The sequence below is a fragment of the Corapipo altera genome, unplaced genomic scaffold (assembly GCF_003945725.1).
Source record: "Corapipo altera isolate COAL_440 unplaced genomic scaffold, ASM394572v1 1, whole genome shotgun sequence".
NCBI classification, from domain to species: domain Eukaryota; kingdom Metazoa; phylum Chordata; class Aves; order Passeriformes; family Pipridae; genus Corapipo; species Corapipo altera.
Window position 1 is genome coordinate 32,412,870 of NW_020884873.1, and position 4,077 is coordinate 32,416,946.

Below are 4,077 nucleotides of genomic sequence, written 5' to 3' on the forward strand. Positions count from 1 at the left end.
AGAATAAAAAAAAAGATGAAGAAAAGCAAGAGAGATCAGAAAATGTGGGGTTGTCAGCCAGATATAAAATTACTCTAATGGCTGTTTCTATGGCAACTAAAAATGGATGACTTTGAAACCAAACTTGGTTGCTTTTTTTTTTTTTTAGCAGGGACAGTAATGTTGCTGTCTACTGGCACAGACTCCAAATAATATTCTCTGCCCCAAACTTGAACATGTAAAGATTCAGTATCACCATCACATAATTTCACACAGATTAACTGCAACAACTTTTAATTACAGGGACTGCATCCCTAATAGAGTCTCAGCTGCTCTGCCCTGAGCAGTAAACCAGAGCCCTGATCCATGTGTTTTCTGAACTAAGGCCCATCAGTGCTCACCCACCTTTTACGTATGCTAAAACCAACTCAGCAGCTTTTAACTCCTTGGAATTACATACCCTTTCATTAAGAGATGTTTATTACACATCACTGCTCTGAGATTTACAATGTCCTTCCAAGACCAGTTGAAGTCCTCCAAGCACTTCAAGTGGAGACTGCCACTGGAGGAAAGGGAGCTTTGCTTCTCAAACCCCTCCTTCTCCTGCCTGAACCTCCCTTCTGTGCATTGGCAGGTTCATGATACTGTTCAATCCAAAATGTCCCTGACTGGACAGGATGGATAAGACTTTGTTAATTCTGGGTCTCTCTGTCCTACACAATCCCTGCTCATCAATGCCCTTCCTGCCCATGTGCATGCAACACATGCTCTCTGCTTTATGCAATAAAAAACCTCTCCTGGTAAGATGCAACGTGGCCACACCATTCTCTCAGACTCTTTGAACTGATAAAAAGCAGACAAAAGAGTAATTATGACTTGGGCCACAATGATACTATATGTGAACTGTATAACACCAAGGGCTGGCTGTTTTGTGGAGAGGAAGAAGCCATTCTCCAGAGGTGACTGGCTGTAAAGAAAGTAGCTGCAAGTCCCTCTGCACTGCTTGGCACTCTCTCAATTAGCGATAAAGTCCTAACTTGTGTAAACTGTGATGAACTGGGTCAGAGCAGTAATCTGGCTCAAAATGACCATGGTAAAAAGAATAAAGCTGACATGAGGCTGTAGGAGCCTTTGTGGGAGCAGATAGGAGTGCTGGGACTGCATGTACAAGGGTTGGGGAAGGGCAGGGTGACCTCTTTCAGTGGTAATTCTGGTTTAGGCCAGTTCCAAACAACTGTGAAAATAAGGCTTTGGTTAGTACCTTAGCTTGTCTTTTATTTTATTAAAGTTTTGTTGGTTTTTCTTCCCCCCTAGAAGTTCTGGTGCTATATCTAGTGAAAAATAGCTTTCTTTTTTTTTTTTTTCCAGCTATATGTACTGTAAATGTTTTGAACAAAGGACTTTCAAAGAGGAGGGCTTTCAAGAAGTAATGTATTTTCACACTAGCTTACTAAAATGCCCAGTGTCAAACTCAACTGGCTGATAGGGAATTAAATCCTTAGGAAGCCTCATCTGGGACACAACTGACTTGCACCAGTATTTATACGAGATGACCTCTCAGTGAACTACAGTGTCATGTGTTTTGTTAAGGTTTGTTTTCCATTCCTCAATAAAACTTCCATCAGGGGAATTATTTACAGTACAAGAAAAAAGGAGCAGGGCATACAATACAGTTCACTGGAAAGAGGGAATTAACCAGCTGTAAATCTCCACTGCCTTTGCAGTGCAACTGTCAGCTGCAAAAAGGTCTGAGGAATCAGCAGAAAGGATAGGCTAGTTTGAAAAGTAGGTAGCAAAAAGAAGAGAGCCCTGTCAGTCTAAGAAACAAAGCAGTATAGTACTGCATTTAATTAGATGTTCAATGACACAACTGGGTGCATTTTAGATGTGGATTTCCCTGACTTTGGAAGCAAAGGTTTTGACGAAAATCTGCAGGTCAATAAATTAGTGGATGTGGTCTGGAGCATGAACAGAAATTATAGACTACAAAAGCTCATTCACTTTTCAGGGTGATAGTTTCTTTCTTTGCACCTAGAAAATGAAAGCCTAATACAGAAATAGTTTTTACTTCATAGTGGTATGTGATGTAGTTATGCATTTGCATCAGAGAGTCTCTGGAGCAGAATTACTTCTGGTTTAACAAACATGTAGAAAAATGAGATGATTGCATACCATTAACTACTCTGCAGGGCTGTCCAGACTGCAGCAGCACAATGAACAAATGGGCTGCAAAACTGTGAGCTGTGTGTCAACTGTTGCTGTCCTAAGAGCTGATTATGCCCCTGTTACCTCCCGCCCCAGGAAAAAGGGGGCGGAGGGGGTAACCCAGGTTTTATCAATAATTCCTTTGGGGTGGATTAAAGCGAAACGACACTAAATAATCGGTGTTTGAAAACATATATTGACGAGATTTATTTTAACAATTCTGTATTAACAGGCATGCTAGCAGTTTGGGTGCTGTCATACAACAATGTGACACAGAGATAACCTTTGGGGAGGGAAAGAAAATGCATAGGGGAGAGAAAGGCAGGATAAGAGCAAGGGAGAGTAAGGGAAAGAAAAGTTGAGAGTGGACAGATGTATATAGTCACCGCCCACGGGGTCCAGCGATGCTTCCATGTCTGTCAGTTGAAGTGGTGGCCTTGATCTGCTGGGGGTGAAGGGGGGAAGCCCCCATACTCTAAGAAGTTATGAGTTATTATATCACGGGCCATGCCTCGAGCCTCCAACAACTCCTGGGTCTGTGCTGAGTTTTTTTTGTGTCTCGCCCGGTTCCCGCCTTTAGGGAGGGAGGGGCCTGATTGCTCATCAGATGTATCAACAGTCAAAAGCCTGCGAGCTCGGCTTCTTGCCTTTTCAGGGCTTCACACCTTCAGCACTGGAGGGAGGGAGGGGCCCGACTGCTTATCAGAGGTATCATGCAAGTCAAAAGCCTGCAAAAGTCTCCTAGAATGCATAAATCATTAACCATTTCAGTCTCTGACAGCCCCAGTTGTGATATCAACATTCCAGAAAGATCTTCGAAGGCTACTCTATATCTATGTGTACCTTGCTTGAATTGGGGGAACTATTTCTTACTATCATCTGTCCCTTCAGCATGTTTCAGTTATCTACAAAAAGACAAGGTTTTCATGCCCAGTTCTATCTTTGAGATTGCAATGTTAATGTCCTGTGATATTTTACATATGTTCATTGTGCTGGGGCATTGGGATCTCCATGTTTGGAAACCTACAGCTTTGCATCCCTGCTCTAGCAGATGGGCACAAGATTCAACTCTGTGGCATCTTTTTGGAGAGGGAGATAGTTAAGATTATCAGAAGGCACATTTAATAAAGCCGAGTACAGAAAAAATCCTTCCTGCACCAGAATGGTTCATCTCTTAGGGTATCCACTTCAGAATCTACGCTCTTAAAAGTTCTAAAGGAAGCTGTGAACACTGCAAACCTGGCATGTACCAGAAAACCTAACAGCAGGAAAATTTTCTTCCATTTTCAGTATCTAAAGCCTGGCTTTTTTAGCTATCCTGAGCTCTGAAGCAAGAGTTATACACCCTCAAAAGTCTTCATTGTAGTTTGTAGGTCTGTCTGGTTTCTTAAAAGTATATTCTAACTTTGCTGTTTTAACTCTGAATGTCCCTTCATTTATGTTAATATCTGACACAATTTTGAGTGCTTTTAAACTCATAGCTTGATTTTATTACAGTTATGGTGGAATATAATTGTACATCTCAGAAGAGGGAAATTTTATAAAAGATCTGGACTCCCTGTGGCTGTTAGTACAGTAGATGGCACTGTAACTTAAGTCAAATGAGCAAGTCAGCTGAACTGGGGATCTAATAAACCTCTAAATAAGATCCTTTGTGCATTTTTAAAGAACATTCCAACAAAGTAAGTAAGGATCAGGCTTTTGGCATGCATCTGTGTTGTGGCCAAATTCCAGTTTTAGATTTTTCAGGTCAAATTGTTTCCTTAGGAAAACTCTGAATCATGCATTTACATAATAGTTTTTTCATCTGCTTGCATTTCTCCACTCAGAGAGGGTTTTTTGTAACTTTTAATATTTCACCTGAAAACACATACGTCTTGTTTTCTTGATTAA